At 38.0% G+C, this 27,476-nt stretch overlaps 1 long non-coding RNA gene across 1 annotated transcript in view; it reads right to left on the bottom strand.

Moving 5' to 3' along the window:
• Positions 1–7,380: 7,380 nt before the first annotated feature.
• The window catches only part of LOC144582869 (uncharacterized), a 41,759-nt gene continuing 21,663 nt past the window's right edge, over positions 7,381–27,476 (bottom strand). Inside the window, exons 2-3 of the long non-coding RNA XR_013536389.1 lie at positions 10,531–10,661; positions 7,381–8,108 (exon numbers count right to left, since the gene is read on the bottom strand). This is a non-coding gene — a long non-coding RNA (uncharacterized LOC144582869). The remainder of the gene's footprint in view (positions 8,109–10,530; positions 10,662–27,476) is intronic.

The raw sequence follows: 27,476 nt of genomic DNA on the forward strand, positions 1-27,476 counted from the left end.
CCTTTATCATTTTTTATTGCAACTATTTGGTTGTTCTCTCTTTTCTTTTTAATCAATCTGGCTAGTGGTCTGTCTATTTTGTTGATCTTTTCAAAAAACCAGCTCTTGGATTTATTGATATTTTGAAGGGTTTTTCGTGTCTCAATCTCCTTCAGTTCAGCTCTGATCTTAGTTATTTCTTGTCTTCTGCTGGGTTTTGAGTTTTTTTGATCTTGCTCCTCTAGCTCTTTCAATTTTGACGATAGGGTGTCAATTTTGGATCTCTCCATTCTCCTCATATGGGCACTTATTGCTATATACTTTTCTCTAGCGATTGCTTTAAATGTGTCCCAGAGGTTCTGGCAAGTTGTATCTTCGTTCTCATTGGTTTCGAAGGACTTCTTTATTTCTGACTTCATTTCATTGTGTACCCAGTCAACATTCAAGAGCCAGTTGTTCAGTTTCCATGAAGCTGTGCGGTTCTTGGTTGGTTTCTGTATTCTGAGTTCTAACTTGATTGCACTATGGTCTGAGAGGCTGTTTGTTATGATTTCAGTTGTTTTGCATTTGTTGAGCAGTGCTTTACTTCCAATTATGTGGTCAATTTTAGAGTAGGTGTGATGTGGTGCTGAGAAGAATGTATATTCTGTGGATTTGGGGTGGAGAGTTCTGTAAATGTCTATCAGGTTTGCTTGCTCCAGGTCTGAGTTCAAGCCCTGGATATCCTTGTTGATTTTCTGTCTGGTTGATCTGTCTAATATTGACAGTGGAGTGTTAAAGTCTCCCACTATTATTGTGTGGGAGTCTAAGTCTCTTTGTAAGTCATTAAGAACTTGCCTTATGTATCTGGGTGCTCCTGCATTGGGTCCATATATGTTTAGGATCGTTAGCTCTTCTTGTTTTATCGATCCTTTTACCAGTATGTAATGGCCTTCTTTGTCTCTTTTGATCTTTGTTGCTTTAAAGTCTATTTTATCAGAGATGAGAATTGCAGCTCCTGCTTTATTTTGCTCTCCATTAGCTTGGTAAATCTTCCTCCATCCTTTTATTTTGAGCCTTTGTGTATCCTTGCATGTGAGATGGGTTTCCTGGATACAGCACACTGATGGGTTTTGGATTTTCATCCAGTTTGCCAGTCTGTGTCTTTTTATTGGTGCATTTAGTCCATTTACATTTAGGGTTAATATTGTTATGTGTGAATTTGATACTGCCATTTTGATGCTAAGTGGCTGCTTTGCCTGTTAGTTGTTGTAGAATCTTCATTATGTTGATGCTTTTTAACTTTTAGTGTGATTTTGGAATGGCTGGTACTGGTTGTTTCTTTCTATGTGTAGTGCCTCTTTTAGGAGCTCTTGTAAAGCTGGCCTGGTGGTGACAAAATCTCTGAGTACTTGCTTGTTCACAAAGGATTTTATTTTTCCTTCACTTCTGAAGCTCAGTTTGGCTGGATATGAAATTCTGGGTTGAAAGTTCTTTTCTTTAAGAATGTTTAATATTGGCCCCCACTCTCTTCTGGCTTGTAGTGTTTCTGCCGAGAGATCTGCTGTGAGTCTGATGGGCTTCCCTTTGTGGGTAACTCGACCTTTCTCTCTGGCTGCCCTTAGTATTTTCTCCTTTATTTCAACCTTGTTGAATCTGATGATTATGTGCCTTGGGGTTGCTCTTCTTGCAGAATATCTTTGTGGTGTTCTCTGTATTTCCTGCAATTGAGTCTTGGCCTGTTTTGCTAGGTGGGGGAAATTTTCCTGGATGATGTCCTGAAGAGTATTTTCCAGCTTGGATTCATTCTCTTCGTCCCCTTCTGGTACACCTATCAAACATAGATTAGGTCTTTTCACATAGTCCCACATTTCTTGGAGACTTTGTTCATTCCTTTTTGTGCTTTTTTCTCTGATCTTGGTTTCTCGTTTAATTTCATTGAGTTGGTCTTCGACTTCAGATATCCTTTTTCTGCTTGGTCAGTTCGGCTATTGAAACTTGTGCATGCTTCGCGAAGTTCTCGTATTGTGTTTTTCAGCTCCTTTAATTCATTCATATTCCTCTCTAAGTTATCCATTCTTGTTATCATTTCCTCATACCTTTTTTAAGTTCCTTAGTTTCTTTGCATTGATTTAATACATGTTCTTTTAGCTCACAAAAGTTTCTCATTATCCACCTTCTGAAATCTAATTCCATCATTTCGTCACAGTCATTCTCCGTCCAGCTTTGCTCCCTTGCTGGTGAGGAGTTTTTGTCCTTTCTAGGAGGCGAGGTGTTTTGGTTTCGGGTGTTTTCCTCCTTTTTTCGCTGGTTTCTTTTTATCTTTGTGGGTTTATCCGCTTGTCGTCTGCGTAGTTGCTTACTTTTTGATTGGGTCTCTGAGTGGACACCCAGATTTTTGATGATGAAGTATTTCTGTTACTTGGTTTTCCTTCTACCAGCCTAGCCCCTTCGTTGTATGACTGCTGCGGTCCACTCCAGTTCCTGCTTGTCTGGGGTGCACTTCTAGCAGCTGTGGCACAGTGAGGGATGCTACTCGTTTCTTTTTCTGCTATCTTTGTCCCAGGATGATGGCTGCCAAATGTCAGTCTTTTGGATATAGAGGGGTCAGGGAGCTGCTTAAGGAGACAGTCTGTACTTTTTTGGAGCTCAATTGCTGAGCTGTGAGCTCTGTTGTTCATTCAGGGCTGTTAGGCTGCTATGTTTGATTCTGCTGCAACAGAGCTCATTAAAAAAACCCTTTTTTTTCTCAAATGCTCTGTGTTGGGGGGTTCGGGCTTTATTTTTCGATGTCCGATGAGGTGTCCTGCCCAGCTAGGACGCAGACTAGCCACTGTTTGGCTGCCGAGGGTCCGCCCTTCTGTTGTGTGATTCGCCCTGTTCCTGCAGGCTCTACTGTGGTCTCCGCCATGCCCTGCGGCAGAGTCTCTTCCTTGTAGCGTGTTGCCTCAGCAATGGCAGGCTGCGTCAGCAGTGGGCGTGTATCTCAGTAAGGACGGGTTGCCTCGGCAACGGCTGGCTGCGTCAGCAGTGGGCGTGTATCTCAGTAGGGACGGGTTGCCTCGGCAACGGCTGGCTGCGTCAGCAGTGGGCGTGTATCTCAGTTGTGGCAGGTTGCCTCGGTAGTGGTGGACGCTAGATTTTATCTCTTTACATGATGCCATATATCTTGGCAGTTTTGTTCATTATTTTTCATTTTTTTTCTTTATTCATCTGTTTTATTTATGAAAGCTAGTTTTCAAGCTCTGAGATTCTTTTCTCATCTTGGTCTATTCTACTTTTAATATTTGCTGTAGCACTGTAGAATTCTATTGGTGTGATCTTTCTTCACACAGGTCTATCAGACCTGTATTATTCTTTTTCTATACTGGCTATTTTGTCTGTTAGGACTCATCATTTTATTGTGATTTTTGCCTTGCTTAAATTAGATTTCAGTGTTCTCCTGAATCTCAATGCTCTTTGCTCATATCCATATTCTGTATTTTATTCCTGTCTATTCAGCCACCTTATTAAGAACCCTGGCTGGACAACTAGTATGTTTTTGTGAAGGAAACAAGGCACTCTCACTTTTTGAGTTGTCAGAGTTCTTGCACTTGCTCTTTCTTATCTTTGTGGGCTGATGTTCCTTCAATCTTTGAAGTTGCTGTTCTTTGGATGGGCTTTTTACAAATTCTCTTTTATCCTACTTGTTGACCTTGTCGATGGAGCACTGGTGGGTACAACAACATGTGTACCTTCTGCATGCTTTCGTGCAGGCAACCATGGCCTCTCAGGGTGGGGGTGAGTTTGTTGTGATCTGTGCTTAGTTTTGCACCATAAGCAGTGTTGGTACACGGATGGAGAACTAGTGGGAGTGTGGCTGGAAGGCTCTGTGCTCATCAATACTCTGATGGCAATGGAGGTGCAATGGGAGTCAAGGGGTCGGGGTGCAGTCATGCCATCAGCAGTGGCATGGCAGGATGTACTTGCACATGTGTGCTGAGAAGGTAAGGGAGAGAAAGTCAACTTGCATACACTGACATGAGCAAATTTATACGGGTGTTGTCGTGGATTAATGCATGCAAGCCAAGTGGGCAAAGTGGCACAGGGTGGCCGCAGAGGGATGAGGGTGATGGCAGGCTGGTGTCCATGGGGACTGTTCTGCTGGTGCTCTCTGCTAGTCACATGAGGTCTGCCAACATACGAGCTATGTGTGGCCCCCAGGAGGTATCCCTCCAGGTACATGAGGAGGCACTGCAAGCAGGTGTTGCCTGTCTGGGGCTTCAGGACAGGCCAGCCTACAGACAAGTGCTCATTTTGAACTTGCCTCATCTCAAGGTCAAGTACTTGAGTTTTGCTTCCCATGTATAACTCACAACATTTATTTAGACTGAGAAGTGTTCAGTTTGGATTGGCCTCATCTCATGGGCAAGATCACTCTGAAGAGTTCAGGTCCAACACTTTCTTATGGCTAGTCTCCTATGGGAGCAAGTCGTGCCTATGGTGATAGGAGTCCCTGGCTGTGTTCCACTCCATACACTCCCACATCAAACTTTCTGGGCTCTGCACTGGCTGAAATTCTGCTCTTACCAGTTGTCTTAGTATCTCTTGTTTCAAATTCAAGTGTTCTTGGTGGTCTTGGGGATTCTCCCTCTTCGATCCAGCATCTGTGCCTTCTCTCCATCCACTCTCAATGCTTTACCTCTGAAGATCTGCTAGAAGTGTGCCAGTCATCCGAGTGTCCTGGTCCCTTGGTGGCATATGTTCATCCTGGCCGTATGTAGTCAGTCATCTTGCCACTGTAACCAAAACTAAAAATGTTTAAATGTGAATATTATTAACCCCGGTCTTCTAGCCTTCAAAAATGACTGATTTATTATAGCCAATTCATCAAAAATTGATAATTAAACCTTATACATTTTCAGAGAAAAGTGTATTTGTTATTCTTCCCTTTTTTTAGTAATTGACTTTTGCTTCCCATGTTTGACTTGTGGCATTTATTCAGCTACACTAGAGCAAATTGCTATTAAATGCTTTTACATTTTATGAAAATTGTAATAATTGGTCAAGTAAATAAAAGGAGGCCAATTAATAAAGCCTTATAGCATTTGTTGCAGTCATATGCTACTTTGAAATGATGACTTTTTAATTTTTCCATGAAAATTACCATTTAAATATTTTTTAAATTTTCACCATTATACAAATTTTAACATGTAATTTTATTTTATTTAGTCTCTTAATGATTTATTCAATTAAAAAACAGGTGTGCATATTTGAAAGATATGAATAAAATGTTATTTTCTAAGGAGAAAAAATACTGCTCCTCGAATCCCAAATTAACATTATTTTTATCTTTGTATTGAGTATTTTATTGAGTTCCAATATTTATCTGAATAATATTTAATATACCAGGAATATGTCCTCAAATGTAAGCAGTGTACTAGTTTCAATTTACCATCCTTACATGGTGTTCAAAACACAAAGTGTTTTCTTCCAGAAATGTAAAGAATATTATATTTCTGATCTTGTTTACCATGTCCTTCAGCTGCAAAAGTTATAAATTTAGTTTATTTATCTGTTTTTTGGACTTCAGTGTAATCAAGAAAAATATTTCATTTAACATGGTGTAAAACCATTGCTTATAGTAACCAAGTTGTTATCCCAATATTCACTGTAAGATACAAATAGCTCTGTAAAGAGGCCTACCTTATTTACTTAAGTATTTTAATATGTTACTTTTATCAGAAAATGTTCTTTCACAAAATTTGTTTTTGTTACATATACTCTGTGAGCATGGAAAGTTCTGTAACAAATAGTGTCTTGTCATATGATGTGTGTTGATGTAAGCTTATAACATCTACACTAATAAAATGTCCATTGACATTAATACATGAGCTCCTTATTGGCAGGGTGACTATGAAATAATTTCATCTCCCATGAAGGGCAAAGAACAGAAATAAAGAAAACATGGGCGTAAGCCCACAAAAGCTTCCACTAAGTACTTGGTTACCTATAGCTACAAATGGTCTCAAAATCTAGTTTCTACATTTATCTGAGTTTCTCTCTCATTCAAATCATTAGTCTTTTTAACCAAATAAATACACAAATTCTCTGGCCAAATAGCAGTAAGAGTTTTGTTATTACTATTATGTTTTAGTTTTGAAAAATGCAGTTCTGTTTATTAATTCATTGTCTAAAAGAAAAAAAACATATTGAGAAGAAACTTTAATACTACATTTTATCATTTAAAAATCATTATGCTTTTTTTTTCTAACCATTAATAACAGCATCAGTTTATCTTGGAAAAGTCTCCCTTTGGCCTGGAAATAACCATGTGAACACTCTCTTTTGCAAGGCAAGAATGTATTCATTTTAGCAAGAGCCTGTCTATTAGGCCATGCTGATGACACAGAAAAAATTCCATAAATGTATGCCTCCATGTTACTCTCACCAAAGAACTTGGCTGTTTCAGGAATGCAATAGTACAGATTTGCCAAGAAGGGCAAGGGTTTCACAGCTACATCTCTTCATAATGAAATCTTATTGAATAAGAAATTCTTTGAATGAATTGGGTCAGAGTGATCAAGGTGAATGAAAGCTAAGGGGAAATGTGCCTGAGAAATAATGCCATAAAAGGTGAGAGAGGATGGAGTCAAGTGCCTCACTACAGTTGGATGAACAATGAAGAGTAATTATTTGGTCACAGAATGGCCAGCATAGCTCATAGAACTGTTAGCTACATATTAAGAAAAAAAATGAGTCTCTGCAAAGTGTGTGCCTATGTGTGAATTGGAGATACTGAAAAGTAAGACTTGGAGCTCAGCAGTTTTGATATAAGGCCACCTTTACCATATGTGACTTGGGAGTGACCTACTTTATGTTTTGTAAGCCAGCGTGGCTTGAATAAATGAGTAGCGTATTGTACTACATCTTGAGCCCCACCATTAGAGACTGATGAGAGCAGAGAGCCAGCTTCACCTGCAGTGGTTAGTAGAGCCATTTCTTCAAAACGTCTCATACCAGAAAGATGCACCAGGCTGCTGCCTTGAAATACTTAGTGAGCTGATCCAGAAGGCAGAATTGAGCATCAGGTAGGTCAAAAGGATTATCAGGAGCTGTTTCTGTATGACATGAAAAGTCTATCTCATCTTCTGTTTCCCATGTACAACTGCAAAACTGTATAAAAACGCGGGTCTTTCAAATACAGATTTTTAAACTCAAGAAAACATTGAATTTTCAGGTAGGAAATACAGTATCTCTTTTGAAAGGAAGGTGTCACTACTTTTTAGACAAAATTTTGAGATCCAGAATCACAGAAGTTAAATATTCATTAATTCAAAATATATAGAACATATACTCTGTACCAAGAAATATAAATGTGGTTAAATTCAAAAAATAAAAAATATATATTTATAGGAAGAAATAAAAAAAATTGTAAGTCACTTTGATTTTATGTGAATTTACTGTTCACAATCTTTCAGTAGCATGTGATTTTAAAAGCTATTATTAACATATCCAATCTGGTGTTCCAAATAAAGTAGACAACAACATGCAATTCTTTCCACAACAGGCTGCAACTGTAATACTGTTGTTTGTAGAAGAAATTTAACAACGCATATCAAAAGTCTCAAAAATGATTGTGGAATCAGAATCTAAGAACTACTCTTAAAGTAATAATTAAGTATATGGACAATTATTTACATCTTTATCCCAGAGAATCATTTAAGACATAATAAATACCTCATAAAAGTTACTGTACAAACTGTTTTGGCAAAAATGTTATAATAATACATATGCTAAAATTATATTTGATATTGACATATGATGTTACATACTAAATTATATCACACAAGTTAAAAACACATCATAAAAGAGAAAAGATGATATGATCACATCTACATATGTAGGAAACATAAGGTAGTGATTTTAATTTTATTTCTCTTGATATGTTTATTTAAATACCTATATAATTAAAAGTTTGATTGTGTATGGAACATAATTATTCTTAACATCTATCTATGGAGAAAAAGGTATGAATAATGACAAAGTCTCGGAAGGGGATATGATAAATTCCATTGTCCTCGCTAGTGATGTTTAGTGTCCTTAGCTTCCAGGCTCTGAAGTCAGGAGTGGTGCAGCAGGTGTGCTTGACAGACAAAGCATAACTGTCACTGAAAAAGAGAAAAAAGAATTTTACGACAGAGCTCTATAGTCAAAATCTTCAAACTAAACATAGTTAATGTACATAATTTTAAAACATAATTAAATTTTAGCAGCTGTTGTCAAGGAAATAACATTATGCAAGTATTGTGTGGACACTCTCAAACTTTTCATATACCTTAAAACATAAAGCACTTAAAGTGAAACTTGAGTAATTTTTACGAATATAAAATGAAGTGTAAGTGAAAAGGCAATCAAATTTGACAAATAAAAATTCCAGGCCGGGCGCGGTGGCTCAAGCCTGTAATCCCAGCACTTTGGGAGGCCGAGGCGGGTGGATCACGAGGTCAACAGATCGAGACCATCTTGGTCAACATGGTGAAACCCCGTCTCTACTAAAATTACAAAAAATTAGCTGGGCACGGTGGTGCGTGCCTGTAATCCCAGCTGCTCGGGAAGCTGAGGCAGGAGAATTGCCTGAACCCAGGAGGCGGAGGTTGCGGTGAGCCAAGATCGCGCCATTGCACTCCAGCCTGGGTAACAAGAGCGAAACTCCGTCTCAAAAAAAAAAAAAAAAATTCCAAACATATTAAATAGTTCTACAAACTAAGAGAAAATAACCATTGTTGAAAATTCGAGCAGAATACATATGAAACTGAAATCAGAGGAATATTCTAATAGTAAAGATTTTAATAATTTGAGTTATATAATAGAAAGCAAAACATTTGGTGATACAAAAATGAAGTTTTTGTAAGGAAAGAAGGTACCACAATAATTGGTTAGACCATAGAGCAGTTAGGGGAATAAAAGAAAAATGCACGCATGAAATGAAGAGACATATACAGAAAGTTTCTATAATTCATTTAAAAACACTCAAATAGAACAAAAAGAGAATAACATGATCTGCTTCTCCAGCTATCAAACTTCCAAAAGGAGCATAAACATATAAACAGCAATATTCATTTGAAGTCATGGAGAAGCAAAACAAAAGTGAAAAATATAGATACACACACATATATATGTGTGTATGTATTTATGTGTGTGTGTGTGTATATCACATATATTTTATAGATACACACACATATATTTTATACATACATATATATGATACACACACACACACACACACATATATATATATATACATAACACCAATCAAACTGTTTGCAGAAATGTATAATCCAGTGTAGAACTGACTTTTGTGTTACTGGTAGAAACATGAATTGCTGCGACCATTTTGGGAAAACAAAACAAAAATGCACCATAGCCTTGAAATTCTATTAAAGTAAAAACAAAACAAACAACAAGGCAGACTAGCTCAGGCCAAAACATTCTACTCTAAGGACTGTATCCTATAGAAATGGAAGTACCAAGTGCTACAATTAAAATAAATAATAAAAATTACCTTAATGGAAGCAATTGGGCAACCCACGGTAAAAACATTTACTGAAGGTTGAAAAGATACAGCTTTTAGGTGGACAAAAAGAAATTTACCTCCCCAAATCAGATATACAGAGAGATTTTCTAAATAATATAAAATTATAGCTAGATGGGGGAAAATTTCTGGTGTTTCATAAGTCTGTAGGATGACTATAATTAACAATAATACATAGTATCCAACAGCTACGAGAAGGATATTGGACATTCCCAACACAAAGAAATGATAAATGTTTGGGATGATGGATATGCTATGCACCCTGATCTAATCACTATACATTATATGTATCGAAATCTCACCATGCAACCCATAAATATATGTGATTATTTGCAAATTAAAAAATTAAAGCAACAAAAATCTCATTAGAGAAGAATACATGCTAACATTATTTAATGTTAATATTTGAACCCCTTTACCAAATATCTTAAACTTCTACTGAAATAGTATATTGATAAAACTTCAGTCTTTCATTGGTAAATGGGTATATATCTGTATCCACTGTTCTGCAGTGTTGGCCTGTAGACCACTATAAAGCCATTGAAAAATGATGGTTCTTGCCTTATAAATGCATTTCCCAAAGCCTGAGTAAAGGGAACATATTATGTATCCTCTGGGATTTATTTAGTAATAAGTGAGTAGATTCAACATAATAAATCAACTTCAGCATTCTCATATCCTCAAACCGGAGGATACTTCCTTCTGTGGTACTCTTAGGATGTTCTAGTACCTGAATTTTAATGGAGATTACTTTTGGGTTTAGATTTCAGCCAATCAACTGATTATTATAGCTGCTGCCAGCTGCTCGGTTATTAGAGTGAACCCATTTTTTTGGTTTATTTAGCATTTTCTGTCAATATTTTCAGCCTGATCCAACATTACATCCCTTTCACCCTAAGCAGGCACCCATAAGATTGTTTCTCTTGATTATTCTCAGACTTCTGTTTATAATTTTGTCATTATTGGCATGTATGCTACCATCTCATGAATTACAATACCTGACTTCCTTTGTGGGTCTCCCAGAAATGTGAGCCTAGTCATGTCTTGAGACAGTGAGACTGAGGGGGAGTTCTTAATGCGAATCAGCATTGCCTTACAAATCAGCAGTTTGATCGAGGCTGTTACAGGACTGTTGAGCAAAGGATTTGTCATTAAAATATGATGCAGATTTTAGAAAGCAACATTTTTTGAGAATAGTGTATATCCATCTGACAGACTTATATCCAGAGTAAAAGAAGCAAACAATGCATAGATTATTTAGTAAAACTACCATGTAATAAATGCACAGGAAAGTGTATGCAACCCAACAAACAAATGCAAACAGTGACTAACTCAGAGCAAGAACATGTGCTCTTCAGGTAGCTTCAACGACACGGATAATGTTTTTCTTCCTTTATTTATTTCTAAGTGTGTAGATATTCACTGTAGTAATAGAATGCTCCATGGCTATTTAATTTAGCTTTACACATTAAAAATAATAATCTCTATGCATCACTATTCAATTTGAGAAATAAACATGCAAACATATGAAATATGTCTCTCTTTTTCATCTATGATTTAATGAGCAATCTGTAATAATAATCTCATAGAAAGACACACACCAAATGAAACTGATTTTTTCTTCATTTCAACTTGTCCAAATTGTTACAAAACATTTTATCATTGTAAAACAAATCAAGTAAGTAAAATTTAAGGTAAAATTATATGACTACTAGAAATAAAGCAGATTTAATTATTTAATTTCTGGAAGCCTAAGTTAGATATGTAAGAAAATGCGAGAAACATGTACCGGATTGGTTGAGTATTATGGTTAGGGCAATGAAAAGTAAACAAGCCTAACTCCAGTCTAATCAGGAATACAGCACCAGACCACTCTCAACAGACAGGCATTCTACAAAGCACCTGACAGTCTGTTTCAAAACTGTCAAAGTGAACAAAAATGAGAAAAATCTGAGAAACTATCAAGAGGAGAGGAGCCTAATGAGACAAGACAACTCGAAATAATGTCATACCCTAGAGAGAATCCTGGAACAGAAAAGGACTAAAGGTAAAAACCAAAGAAACCTGAATAAAATGTGGTTAGTCAATAATAAATGTTAACTTTTCTTCATTAATTAGAATGAATATACCATGATGATGTAAGATGTTAATAAGAGAGGGGAAAAAGGTAGGGAATTGAATATATTAGAACAGTCTGTACTTGCTTCACAATTATTCCGTAAATCAAAAACAATTCTAAAAAATTAAATTTACTTAAAATTTTTATTAAGAAGTAACTCAAAACATTGTCATGGAAGTAATATGGTCATTCGGCTATATGATTCAAGTGATTAAAATTTAAATATATCTATATAGCTTTAGGAGAAAATATACCCAATGTTATCATTTAATGCATTTTGTTTAATATTAGTAAAAATTGTTATTTCTAAGAAAACTATTACCCACAGAATTTTAAGAGATGAATTAATAAAATTCCAGGATGACTAATTTCTGTAGAAAATACTATTAGAATCCGAATATTCTTTTCAGGGGGGGAATATATATATAGAGAGAGAGAGTAAATGTGGTAGAGGAATGGACCAGTAGGTGCCATTTATGTTTTTACCTACTCAATCCAACATAAATTGATTATTTTTAATTCAGCAATTCAACATAAGTAGGAGAATAATTGGAACATTTTTTCTAATCAGACATCTTATACAGATTACAATATTTAAGTAAAATTAGAGGCATCCTAAACACGTTAGTAACAGCATAAAGTTATTTTCAGATTATAATATTATTGACATCTTTGAAACAATTAGTAAGTTATTTAATGTGCTAAAGTATTTCTTCACTATCCATCAGCAAATAATATTGTCTTCTGTGGTGAACATCCAAAATATTAAACCTAGTATAAAATATTAATGTTTAAAGAGAAGGAATATAACTATTGATTTTTATAAAGATGAAATCATTACTGTGTTATTTCATATAATGTAGTAATAATGAATATCAAGATATTCAACTCAATTTTTTATTAACTCTCCACTTCTTATTAAAATAGAATTTTTTATTCAAAGATTTTATCATATTTATTCTGGTGTCTTAAATGTCCCTGAGTCCATTAGAAAACTCTCTTTTATAATTTGCTCAAAAGGAACATCCTCCTGTGTCCTTGAAGTAAAAATTACACTGCTGTTACATCCTGATAACTATGGTTTTGGCTTGTACTGGGGCAATGATATGTAAATGATGTGTTGTTTCAAAGTGTCTGCAAAGCATTTTGGAGGAAGATAAGCTTGAAGTCAAAGGTTAAATATGAAATTGAACTGAATGATCTCAGAGAAAACTGAAGTGCTGACAACCCAATCCTTGGGTTGACCTCAGCAACCTAGGCAGCCTGCAGCCCTATAATGATCTAAGCAAACTAAAAAGAGATAAAAATGTGCTGACGTTTTAGCAATAAGCTCTTAAGCAAAATCATATGAAGTAGTGCATCTTATAAAAGAATCCTGAGATATATAATATCTTTATATGTAGGTTGAACTCATGGATATTCTCTGCATTTGCCTGTGGATTAGGTAACATATATTTTAAATCATTGCCAGATAAAACAATAGTTGTCCATGTGTTAGTGTATGTTTTTGTGGGGATCTCTCTATGCATCTTACACAAATATGTATTATACTCAGATATGCAATTTCTTAGATAATAAGAAAAATTCTCTATAAAGTAAAAAGTTAAGAAAAATAATGTGTAATTGTCTATATATGTGCATATTAACAAGGGTAAATGTCATTTCCCAAAACCTGAATAATCATAGCAGAATTTCTAAAACTAGATTTTTAATGATTAAACATATGTACTCCTGGCTGCCAGGGAATTTACATTTATTTGCATGAAGTCAATTGACAAACAAACAGTTACTTACAAGGTGCACTTAGGACATCACAGACCACTGTATGAAGGTAATCCATATATAGAAAATAGTCTGGAAGCTGAATTACACCCTAGTTCCTGGTTCTTTTACCTCCAGATAAGGGAACATGAAGGAGGCACAGTGTAATGTTACACAAATTATATCAAACCTGGCATAAGGAGAAGTGTTCCAGAACCCCTTGAAACAAAAGAATTAATATATAAGTGGAAGGACGTGCTTTACCACGCTTTAACTATTTATGGTGAATCCTTTCCCACCATCTATAGAAGCCTATGCATATAAAGTAGTATTTTTCTGAGAGTAGAAGAAAACTGCACTATCAGCTGAGAAAATAAAGATGTTAAGAATAGAACTGGTTTAAAAAAAGAAAACAGAAAATGTGAGGTGTGTGAGATCTTTGGGTCCAAAGAAATGGATGAAACAGAGGGCATACTGAATTCACTGTACCAGTACTGAGATTTTGCTGAGAGTGAATACAAGTACAATTGAATCCTCTGCGTTTCCTAATTGAGCTATGATTTGGGAGAGGAATTAATTATTTGTACCTATAGCTTAGATGAATTGATACATTTCTCATTTGTAACGTTTTCAAAAAGTTATAGTTATGTTAAAATTAATTGTTTCCTGGTCGTTAGCCAATTTTGCTGATTCTATACAATTTATACAATCCAAGTTAAATATGTGGATATTCTATGTCCTTTTTGGAGTTTTGTTTTTGATATTTCTCTCATACTGAAACTCCTCTCTAACGGGAATATAACAATTTTCTGCTGTTCTCCAAGGTGGCTGTTTCCACTATTTATCAATCGAATATTTAATTCAAAACCCCACAAATGGCCAACAGGTGTATGAAAAAGTGCTGAACATCTCTAATCAGCAATGCAATGAAAATTAAAACTACAATGAGATATCCCCTCAAATCTGTTAGGGTCACAATTATTTTTTTATTATTATACTTTAATTTCTGGGATACATGGGCAGATGATGCAGGATTGTTACATAGGTATACACATGCCATGGTGGTTTGCTCCCTCCATCCCCCCATCACCTACATTAGGTATTTCTCCTAATGTTATCCCTCCCAATCCCCCAACCCTCTGCTGTCCCTCCCCAGCCCCTACATTCCCCCAACAGTCCCCACTGTGTGATGTTCCCCTCCCTGTGTCCATGTGTTCTCATTGTTCAACACTCACTTGTGAGTGAGAACATGAGGTGTTTGGTTTTCTGTTCTTATGTCTGTTTGCTCAGTATGATGGTTTCCAGCTTCATCCATGGTCCTGCAAAGGACATGAACTCATCCTTTTTTATAGCTGCATAGTATTTCATAGTGTATATGTATCACATTTTCTTTATTCAGTCTATTCATGATGGGCATCTGGGTTGTTTCCAAGTCTTTGCTATTGTACACAGTGCCACAATGAACATACCTGTGCATGTGTCTTTATAATAGAATGATTTATAATACTTTGGGTATACACCCAGTAATAAGATTGCTGGGTTAAATAGTATTATTAGTTCTAGATCCTTGAGGAATTGCCACACCATCTTCCACAATAGTTGAACTAACTTTCTCTCCCACCAACAGTGTAAAAGTGTTCCTACTTCTCCACATCCTCTCCAGCATCTGTTGTCTCCAGATTTTTTAATGATTGCCATTCTAACTGGTGTGAGATGGTGTCTCAGTGTGGTTTTAATTTGCATTTCTCTGATGACCAGTAATGATGAGTACATTTTCATATGTTTGGTGGTTGCATAAATGTCTTCTTTTGAAAATTGTCTTTTCATATCCTTTGTCCACTTTTTGTTGGGGTTGTTTTCTTCTTGTAAATTTATTTTAGTTGTTTGTAGATTCTCGATATTAACCCTTTGTCTGATGAGTAAATTGCAAATATTTTTTCCCATTCTGTTGGTTGCCAGTTCACTCTAATGATTGTTTCTTTTGCTATGCGGTAGCTTTTAAATTTAATTAGATCACATTTGTCTATTTTGGTTGTTGTTTGCCATTGCTTTTGGTGTTTTAGTCATAAAGTCCCTGCCTATGCCTACGTCTTGAATGGTTTTGCCTAGGGTTTCTTCTAGAGTTTTTATGATGTTAGTTCTTATGTTTAAGTCTTTAATCCATCTGGAGTTAATTTTGTAGAAGGGGTCAAGAAGGGGTCCAGTTTCTGCTTTCTGCACATGGCTAGCCAGTTTCCCCAATACCATTTATTAAACAGGGAATCCTTTCCCCATTGATTGTTTTTGTCAGGTTTGTCAAAGATCAGATGGTTGTAGATATATGGCATTACTTATGATGCCTCTGTTCTGTTCTATATTTCTCTTTTGGTACCATTACTATGCTGTTTTGATTACTGTAGCCTTGTAGTATAGTTTAAAGTCATGTAGCATGATGCCTCCAGCTTTGTGCTGTTTGCTTAGGACTGTCTTGGCTATGTGGGATGTTTTCTGGTTTCATATTAAATTTAAGGTGGTTTTTCCAGTTCTGTGAAGAAGGTCAATGGTAGCTTGATGGGGTTAGCATGGAATCTCTAAATTACATTGGGTGGTATGGCCATTTTCACGATATTGACTCTTCCTAACCATGACTATGAAATGTTTTTGTATCTGTTTTTCTCCTCTCTTATTTCGTTGATCAGTGGTTTGGAGTTCTCCTTGAAGAGGTCCTTCATATTCCTTGTTAGTTGTATCCTTAGGTATCTTAATCCCTTTGTAGCAATTGTGAAAGGGAGTTTGCTCTTGATTTGGTTCTCTGTTTGTCTGTTATTGGTGCACAGGAATGCTTATGATTTTTGCACATTGATTTTGTATCCTGAGATTTTGCTGAAGCTGCTCATCAGCTTAAGGAGATTTGGGGCACAGACAATGGGGTCTTCTAAATATACAATCATGTCTTCTGCAAATAGATACAATTTCCTCTTTTCCTAATTGAATACCCTTTATTTCTTTTTCTTGCTTGATTGTTCTGGCTACTACTATGTTGAATAGGAGTGGTGAGAGAGGGCACCCTTGTCTAGTGCCAGTTTTCAGAAGGAATGCTTCCATTTTTTGTCCTTTCAGTATGATATTGGCTTTGGGTTTGTCATAAATAACTTTTATTATTTTGAGATAGGTTCCATTGATACCTACTTTACTGAGCATTTTTAGCATAAAGAGCTGTTGAATATTGTCGAGGGCCTTCCCTGCATCTATTGAGATAATCATGTCATTTTTGTCTGTGGTTCTGTTTATATGATGGATTACGTTTACAGATTTGGGTATGTTGAACACACCTTGCATCCCTGGGATGAAGCCTATTTGATCGTGATGGATAAGCTATTTGATGTGCTGTTGCATTTAGTTTTCCAGTTTTATTGAAGATTTTCACATAGATGTTCATCATCAATATTGGCCTGAAATTTTTTTTTTAGTTGCGTCTCTGCCAGGTTTCTGTAACAGGATGATGTTGGTCTCATAAAATGAGTTAGGGAATATTCCCTCTTTTTGTATTGTTTGGAATAGTTTCAGAAGAAATGATACCATCTCCTCTTTGTACAACTGGTAGAATTTGGCTGTCAACCCATCTCGACCAGAACTTTTTTGGTTGGTAGGCTATTAATTGCTGCCTCAACTTCCGACATTGTTATTGGTCTATTCATGGATTCAGTTTCTTCCTGCTTTAGTCTTGGGAGTGTATAAGTGTCCAGGAATTTATCCATTTCTTCCAAATTTACTGGTTTATGTGAACAGAGTTGTTTGTAGGAATCTCTGATGGTAGTTTGTATTTCTAAGAAATCAGTGATGATCTCTCCTTTATCATTTTTTATTGCATCTATTCTATTCTTCTCTCTTTTCTCTTTTATTAGTCTGGCTAGCAGTCTTATTTTGTCAATCTTACATAAAAAAACAGCTCCTGGATTCATTGATTTTTTGAAAGGTTTTCTGTGTCTCTGTCTCCTTCAGTTCTGCTCTGGTCTTAGTTATTTCTTGTCTTCTGCTAGTTTTTAATTTGTTTGATCTTGCTCCTCTAGTTCTTTTAATTATGACAGTAGGATATTGATTTTAGATCTTTCCTCACTTCTCATGTGGGCATTGAGTGCTGTAAATTTCTCTCTGGACACTGCTTTAAATGTGTCCCTGAGATTCTGGTACATTGTGTCTTCATTCTCATTGGTTTCCAAGAACATCTTTATTTCTGCCTTCGTTTCATTATTTATCCCATAGTTATTCGTGAGCAGGTTGTTTAGTTTCCATTTAGTTGTGCAGTTTTGAGTGAGTTTCTTAATCCTGAGTTCTAATTTGATTGCACTGTGATCTTAGAGACTTTTGCATTTGCTGAGGAGTAGTTGACTTCCAATTATGTGGTCAATTTTAGAGTACATCAGATGTGGTGCTGAGAAGAATGTCTATTTCTGTGGATTTGGGATGGATAGTTCTGTAGATGTCTATTACGTCCCCATGGTCCAGATATGAGCTCAAGTCTTGGATATCCTTTAAAGGTTCTGTCTTTTTGATCTGTCTAATATTCACACTAGAGTGTTAAAGTCTCCCGCTATTATTGTGTTGGAGTCTAAGTTCTTTGTAGGTCATTAAAAACTTGCTTTATGTATCTGGGTGCTGCTGTATTTAGTGCATATATATTTAGGATCATTAGCTCTTCTTGCTGCATTGATCCCTTTACCATTATATAATGCCCCTCTTTGTTTCTTTTGCCTTTTATTGGTTTAAAGTCCATTTTATCAGAAACTTGGATTTATTGGTTTAAAGTCCATTTTATCAGAAATCTTGCTTTATTTTTGCTCTCCATTTGCTTGGTAAATCTTCCTCCATTTATTTATTTTGAGTCTGTGTGTGTCTTTGCATGCGAGATGGGTCTCCTGAGTACAGAACACTGATGGGTCTTGACTTTTTATCCAATTTGCCAGTCTGTGTCTTTTGATTGGGACATTTAGCCCATTTACATTTAAGGTGAATATTGTTATATGTGAATTTTATTCTGCCATTTTGATACTAGCCGGTTGTTTTGCCAGTTAGTTGATGCATTTTCTTTATTGTGTCAATTGTCGTTACCATTTGGTATGTTTTTGCAGTAGCTGGTCCTGGTTGTTCCTTTCCATGTTTAGCGCTTCCTTCAGGAACTCTTATAAGGCAGACCTGGTGGTGAGAAAATCTCTCAGCAATTGCTTGTCTGTAAAGGATCTTATTTCTCATTCACTTATGAACCTTAATTTGGCTGGATATGATATTCTGGATTGAAAGTTCTTTTCCTTGAGGATGTTGACTATTTGCCCTCATTCTCTTCCAGCCTTAGGGTTTCTGTGGAGAGATCTACTGTGAGTCTGATGGGCTTCCATTTGTGGGAAACTCAACCTTTCTCTCTGGCTGCCCTTAGCATTCTTTCTTTCATTTCAAACCTGGTGAATCTGATGATTATGTGCCTTGGCATTGCTCTTCCTGAGGCATATCTTTGTAGTGTTCTCTGTATTTCCAGGATTTGAATATTAGCCTACCTTGCTAGGTTGGGGAAGTTCTCTTGGATAATATCCTGAAGAGTGTTTTCCAGCTTGGATTCATTCTCTCCATCACATTCAGGTACACCGTTCAAGAGTAGATTAGGTCTTTTCACATAATCCTATATTTCTTGGAGGTTTTGTTCATTTTTTTTCACTCTTTTTCTCTAATCTTGCCTTCTTGCTTTATTTCATTGAATTGACCTTCAATCTCTGATACCCTTTCTTCTGATTGATCGATTTGGCTATTGAAACTTGTGTATGCTGTGCTTTTCAGCTCCATCAAGTTGTTTATGTTCTTCTCTAAGCTGGTTATTTTAGTGATTATTTCATCTAACCTTTTTTCAAGGTTCTTAGTTTCTTTGCATTGGGTTGGAAAACGCCTTTAGCTCAGAGAAGTTTGTTATTACCCACCTTCTGAAGCCTGCTTCTTTCAATTCATCAAACTCATTCTCCATCCAGTTGTGTTCCCTTGCTTGTGAGAAGTTGTGATCCCTTGGAGGAGGAGAGGCATTCTGGTTTTTGGTGATTTCAGCCTTTTGCACAGGTTTTGTCTCATCCTAGTGGATTTATCTACCTTTGGTCTTTGAAGTTGGTGGCTTTCAGATGGAGTCTCTGAGTAGACATCCTTTCTGTTGATGTCGAAGCTATTTTTGTTTTATAGTTTTCCTTCTAACAGTCAGGTCCCTCTCCTGCAGGACTGCTGGAGGTCCACTCCAGACTCTGCTTGCCTGGAAGTCACCAAGGGAGCTGCAGAACAGCAAGGATTACTGCCTGTTCCTTCCTCTGGTAGCTTCATCCCAGAGGGGTACCCACCAGATGTCAGCTAGTGCTCTCCTGTATGAGACATCTCTTTGGATATACGGGGGTCAGGGAGCCTCTTGAGGAGGCAGTCTGACCCTTATCAGAGCTCAAGTGCTGTGCTGGGAGCTGTGCTGCTCCCTTCAGAGGTGTTGGGCAGGGATGTTTAAGTTAGCTGCAGCAGATCTCACAACCACCCCTTTCCCCAAATACTTTGTCCTGGGAAGGTGGGACTTTATTTATAAGTCCCTGACAGGCTGCTGCTTTTTTTCAGAGATACCTTGCCCAGCAAGGAGAAAGTCTAGTCACAGTCTGCCTGCAGAGGCTTTGCTGAGCTACTGCTGGCTCTGCCCAGCTGCTGTGTAAACTTCCTTGTGCTTTTGTATACACAGGCAAGGTTAGAACTTTCTTGGTAATGGTGGACGCCCCTCCCCCGCAGAGAGCTCCACTGTTCCAGGTCAAGCTCAAACTGCTGTGCTGGCTGTGAAAATCTCAAGCCAGTGAGTTTCAGTTTGCTGGTCTTTGTGGGGGTGGGACCCACTGAACTAGCTCACTTGGCTCCCTGCCTTCATCCCCGTTTTTTTCAGGGGAATGTGTGGTTCTGTCTCACAGGTGTTCCAGCCGCCAGTTAAAACAGGCTCCCAGTTTTGTGCTGGAAACCTGTGGCGCTGGTGTAGTTGCCCTTGAAGGGAATCTCCTGGTCTGTGGGCTATAAAGACCATTGGAAAAGTGCACTATCTGAGCCAGAATGCTGGAGTGTCTGGAAACTAGACATTTAGAGGTTTATATAGATATATACACATAAATACAGAAATGGATTAGTATAAATATAAATAAATGTACATGATGTGTATGAAAGAGAAAGAAAAATGTCGGAAATAAAATGGAAAGAATTGTTAGTATGCCAAGAAAAGGATATGCTTTTTACCCTGTCTTCCCTACCATGTGGTGCCTTTGCTCAAAAAGCCTGAAAACCAGGAAAACTGGCAGTGCAGCCTTTGGTCTGTGGTAGAAGGCCAGAGAGCCTGGGGGAAACCACTCATGTAAGCCCCAAGGTCCAACGGTCAAAGAGTCTGGAGTCTGATGTCCAAGGTCAGCAGGAGCAAAAGCAAGCACCAGGCACAGAAAGAAGAAGGAGACAGCCAGAAGACCTAGCAAAGCAAAGTGATCCCACCTTTCTCCACCTGCTTGTTCTAGCAATGATGGCAGCTGATTGGATGCTGTCCACCCACACTGAAGTTGAGTCTTCCCCTCCCAGTCCACCAACTCAAATGTCAATCTCCTCTGGCAACATCCTCATAAACATACCCAGAAACAATGTGTTATAGGCCATCTGGATCTCTACAGTCCAATGAAGTTGACACCTAATATTATTCACCACAAAACCCATGTGTCATGCACATACACACACATCACCACAAAAAAAACTAGGGATACTATCTAAAGTTCAACTGAGTGGAGAAAAACTGAGCATAAGTAATTGCTTCTTCTAGGTAGCAAATGGAATTAGAATTTATGAGTAATCATTATGTCTCCACATTTTAAAATCTGTTCAAACTCTGAAGAGCTGGTTTATGGAGGTTGTGGTGAATGAAGATGAAATGAGACCACTTCATCATCTTTTCTAAATACAGACAAAACCAGCTCACTGTGCAAACCACAATAGTTAAGCAATCCCCCACTCCACTAATAAGACTGCTGCTCATTTAACCCATTATAGCTTTAGTTTATCTTTATTTCATAGTGGCAATGTTATTAGAAACTCTGTCATTGCTCTTTGTAAACTTACTAGTTAACTGGTTTTGTCTCCATAGAGAGTGAGAAAAAGTCTAGGTTATATGTAGTATTTCTACATCATTCTTTGCCATACAATTCAGTGAGAGAGCCACTGTTTTCACACTCTGGCTTCAACCACTCATGTCTCCTGAAATCCATGTCTCCCCAGCCTCCTAGTAAACTTGAAATACCTCACTTATAATAATCACATTTCACAAAGGTGGTCAGTCAAATAACGTCTGGAATAAATAAGTGGATAATGAGGTAGGAGAAAAACAAGAAGCCCAAAGATTTCATGTGCCAGATTGGAAAAAATCAGTCTCGGACTTAAAAAGAAAGTTTAGGGAGGGCTCAAGATGGCGCTGTGAGAACAACCCAGGATTGAAGCTCTCGCTGGATGCACGGAGAGGGTGAGTCGGGGACACATTTCCAGACGGATCTTAGTTGCCCACAGAACGGGGAAATTCCCAGGTATAAAAGAGATGCGGGACGCCAGGCAGAGGTCTTGGCTGGTGTTAGCCAGCAGCCGGTGCAGCTGTGGCCCACACCGGAGCGCAGATGCACTCCACAGCGCTCCATACAACAGCGCACTGTTACAGGTGCCCTGTTGAACTGGCAAACTGAGACCTGAGAGGGCTGAACTTGAGACTGAATGGGACTTGGACAGTGAGCCAGCCCAGGAAACCCAGGGACACAGCGTTTGGTGTAGCACAGTGCAACAAACAAAACGCTGATTCCAAACACTTCTGGTGAGAAAGTTTTCTTAAAGCGCAGCTCCGTGGGGGAGGGGAATTCGCCATTACCGAGGCAATCAGCCCCTACTGAGGTACATGCCCATTGCCGATGCAGCCTGCCATTACCGAGGCAACCCGGTACAACAGAAAGCCTCCGCCGCAGGATGTAGCCCATGGCAATAGGGCGGAGACCGCAGCAGAAGGGCAGACCCTGCAGCAACAGGGCGAACCTCACACCAGTAGGGCTGAGCCTCGGCAGGCAAATAGTGACTAGACTACCTCCTAGATGGGCAGGACAGCGAGGCAGGCACTCACAAGGAAAGCCCCAACCCCCCCCCCGACAGAGCATCTGAGAAAAAAAGGGTTTTTTTATGAATTATGTTGCAACAGAATTAAACATAGCAGCCTAACAGACCTGAATGAACAACAGAGCTCACAGCTCAGCACTTGAGCTCCTATAAAGTACAGACTGTCTCCTCAAGCAGCTCCCTGACCCCTCTATATCCAAAAGACTGACATTTGGCAGGCATCATTCTGGGACAAAGATAGCAGAAAAAGAACTGGTAGCATCCCTTGCTGTTCCGCAGCTGCTATAGGTGCACCCCGGACAAGCAGGGCCTGCAGTGGACCTCAGCAGTGGTACAGCGAAGGGGCTAGACTGCTAGAAGGAAAACCAAGTAACAGAAATACTTCATCATCAACAATCTGGGTGTCCACTCAGAGACCCAATCGAAAAGTCAGCAACTACACAGACGACAGGTGGATAAATCCACAAAGACGGGAAGAAACCAGCACAAAAAGGAGGAAAACACCCGAAATCAGAACACCTCGCCGCCTAGAAAGGACCAAAACTCCTCACCAGCAAGGGAACAAAGCTGGATAGAGAATGACTGTAATGAAATGACGGAATTAGACTTCAGAAGGTAGATAATGAGAAACTTTTGTGAGCTAAAATAACATGTTTTAAATCAATGCAAAGAAACTAAGAACCTGGAAAAAAGATTTGAGGAAATGATGACAAGAATGGATACCTTAGAGAGGAATACGAATGAATTAAAGGAGCTGAAAAACACAATACGAGAAATTCGCGAAGCATGCACAAGTTTCAATAGCCGAATTGACCAAGCAGAAGAAAGAATATCAGAAGTTGAAGATCAACTCAATGAAATAAAATGAGAAACCAAAATCAGAGAAAAAAGCGCAAAAAGGAATGAACAGTCTCCAAGAAATGTGGGACTATGTGAAGAGACATAACCTATGTTTGATAGGCATACCAAACTGTGATGAAGAGAATGAATCGAAGCTGGAAAATACTCTTCAGGACATTATCCAGGAAAATTTCCCCCACCTAGCAAGACAGGCCAACACTCAATTGCAAGAAATACAAAGAACACCACAAATATATTCCACAAGAAGAGCAACCCCAAGGCACATAATCGTCAGATTCAACAAGGTTGAAATAAAGGAGAAAATACTAAGGGCAGCCAAAGAGAAAGGTTGGGTCACCCACAAGGGAAGCCCATCAGACTCACAGCAGATCTCTCAGCAGAAACTCTACAAGCCAGAAGAGAGTGGGGGCCAATATTCAAGATTCTTAAAGAAGACAACTTTCAACCCAGAATTTCATATCCAGCAAAAATGAGCTTCAGAAGTGAAGGAAAAATAAAATCCTTTGCGAACAAGCAAGTACTCAGAGATTTTGTCACCACCAGGCCACCTTTACAAGAGCTCCTGAAAGAGGCACTACACATAGAAAGGAACAACCAGTACCAGCCATTCCAAAATCACACTAAATGCTAAAGAGCATCAACATAATGAAGAATCTACAACAACTAACGAACAAAACAGCCAGCTAGCACCAAAATGACAGTATCAAATTCACACATAACAATATTAACCATAAATGTAAATGGACTAAATGCACCAATCAAAAGACACAGACTGGCAAACTGGATAAAAAGCCAAAACCCATAAGTGTGCTGTATCGAGGAAACCCATCTCACATGCAAGGATACACAAAGGCTCAAAATAAAGGGATGGAGGAAGATTTACCAGGCAAATGGAGAGCAAAAGAAAGCAGGCGTTGCAATTCTCATCTCTGATAGAATAGACTTTAAAGCAACAAAGATGAAAAGAGACAAAGAAGGCCATTACATAATGGTAAAAGGATCGATACAACAAGAAGAGCTAATGATCCTAAACATATATGGACCCAATACAGGAGCACCCAGATATATAAGGCAAGTTCTTAATGACTTACAAAGAGACTTAGGCTCCCAAACAATAATAGTGGGAGACTTTAACATTCCACTGTCAATATTAGACAGATCAACCAGACAGAAAATCAACAAGGATATCCAGGGCTTGAACTCAGACCTGAAGCAAGCAAACCTGATAGACATTTACAGAACTCTCCACCCCAAATCCACAGAATACACACTCTTCTCAGCACCATATCACACCTACTCAAAAATTGACCACATAATTGGAAGTAAAGCACTGCTTAACAAATGCAAAACAACTGAAATCATAAGAAACAGCCCCTCAGACCATAGTGCAATCAAGTTAGAACTCAGAATTCAGAAACCAACCCAGAACCGCACAGCTTCATGGAAACTGAACAACTGGCTCTTAAATGTTGACTGGATAAACAACGAAATGAAGGCAGAAATAAAAAAGTTCTTCAAAACCAATGAGAATGAAGACACAACATGCCAGAATCTCTCGAACACATTTAAAGCAGTCTCTAGAGGAAAGTATATAGCAATAAGTGCCCATATGAGGAGAATGGAGAGATCCAAAATTAACACCCTATCATCAAAAGTGAAAGAGCTAGAGGAGCAAGATCAAAAAAACTCAAAACCCAGCAGAAGACAAGAAATAACTAAGATCAGAGCTGAACTGAAGGAGGTTGAGACACGAAAAACCCTCCAAAAAATCAATAAATCCAAGAGCTGGTTTTTTGAAAAGATCAACAAAATAGACAGACCACTAGCCAGATTGATTAAAAAGAAAAGAGAGAACAACCAAATACATGCAATAAAAAATGATAAAGGGGAAATCACCAGATTCCACAGAAATTCAAACCATCATCAGAGAATGTTACAAACAACTCTATGCACATAAACTAGTAAACCTGGAAGAAATGGATAAATTCCTGGACTCCTGTGTCCTCCCAAGCCTAAACCAGGAGGAAGCTGAAACTGTGAATAGACCAATAACAAGGTCAGAAGTCGAGGCAGCATTTAAGCGCCTACCACACAAAAAAAGCCCAGGTCCAGATGGGTTCACAGCCGAATTCTACTACAAAGAGGACCTGGTACCATTTCTTCTGAAACTATTCCAAATAATCCAAAAAGAAGGAATCCTTCCCAAATCATTCTATGAGACCAATATCATCCTGATACCAAAACCCGGCAGAGACCCAACAAGAAAAGAAAACTTCAGGCCAATATCCATGATGAACATAGATGCAAAAATCTTCAATAAAATATTGGCAAGCCGATTGCAACAGCAAATCAAAAAACTTATCCATCATGATCAAGTAGGATTCATCCTGGGGATGCAAGGCTGGTTCAACATATGCAAGTCTATCAACGTAATTCACCACATAAACAGAACCAAAAACAAAAACCACATGATTATCTCAATTGATGCAGAGAAGGCATTTGACAAAATTCAACAGCCCTTTATGCTAAAAACCCTCAATAAACTCGGTATCGATTGAACGTATCTCAAAGTAATAAAAGTTGTTTATGACAAACCGACAGCCAATATCATACTGAATGGGCAAAAACTGGAAGCATTTCCTTTGAAATCTGGCACTAGACAAGGATGCTCTCTTTCACCACTCCTATTCAACATAGTACTGGAATTTCTAGCCAGAGCAATCAGGCAAGAAAAAGAAATAAAGGGTATTCAAATAGGAAAGGTGGAAGCCAAATTGTCTCTATTTGCAGACGACATGATAGTATACCTAGAAGACTCCATCGCCTCAGCCCAAAAACCCCTGAAACAGATAAGCAACTTCAGCAAAGTCTCAGGATATAAAATCAATGTGCAAAAATCACAAGCATTCGTCTACACCAATAACAGACTTAAAGAAAGCCAAATCAAGAACGAACTGCCATTCACAATTGCTACAAAAAGAATAAAATACCTTGGAATACAAATCACAAGGAACGTAAGGGACGTCTTCAAGGAAAACTACAAAACACTGCTCAATGGAATCAGAGAAGACACAAACAGATGGAGAAACATTTCATGTTCATGGTTAGGAAGAATTAATATCGTGAAAATGGCTATACTGCCCAAAGTAATTTACAGAATCAACGCTATCCCCATCAAGATACCATTGACTTTCTTCACAGAACTGGAAAAAACCACCACGAACTTCATATGGAACCAAAAGAGAGCCTGCATAGCCAAGTCAATTCTAAGCAAAAAGAACACAGCGGGGGGCATCACACTACCGGATTTCAAACTATACTACAAGGCTACAGTAATCAAAACAGCATGGTACTGGTACCAAAACAGAGATATAGACCAATGGAACAAAACAGAGGCACCGGAGGCAACACAACATACATACAACTATACAATCTTTGATAAACCTGACAAAAACAAGCAATGGGGCAAGGATTCCATGTTTAACAAATGGTGTTGGGAAAACTGGCTAGCCATGTGCAGAAAGCAGAAACTGGACCCCTTCCTGACACCTTACACTAAAATTCACTCCAGATGGATTAAAGACTTAAACATAAGACCTGGCACCATAAAAACCCTAGAAGGAAATCTAGGCAAAACCATCCAGGACATAGGAGTAGGCAAGGACTTCGTGAACAAAACACCAAAAGCATTGGCAACAAAAGCCAAAATAGACAAATGGGACCTAATGAAACTCCACAGCTTCTGCACAGCAAAAGAAACAGTCTCTAGTGTGAATCGGGAACCAACAGAATGGGAAAAAATTTTTGCAGTTTACCCATCTGACAAAGGGCTGATATCCAGAATTTACAAAGAACTCAAACAGATTTACAAGAAAAAAACAAACAAGCCCATTCAAAATTGGGAAAAGGATATGAACAGGCACTTTACAAAAGAAGACATATATGAGGCCAACAATCATATGAAAGAATGCTCATCGTCACTGGTCATCAGAGAGATTCAAATCAAAACCACACTGAGATACCATCTCACGCCAGTTAGAATGGCGATCATTAAAA

The sequence above is a fragment of the Callithrix jacchus genome, chromosome 5 (assembly GCF_049354715.1).
Source record: "Callithrix jacchus isolate 240 chromosome 5, calJac240_pri, whole genome shotgun sequence".
NCBI classification, from domain to species: domain Eukaryota; kingdom Metazoa; phylum Chordata; class Mammalia; order Primates; family Cebidae; genus Callithrix; species Callithrix jacchus.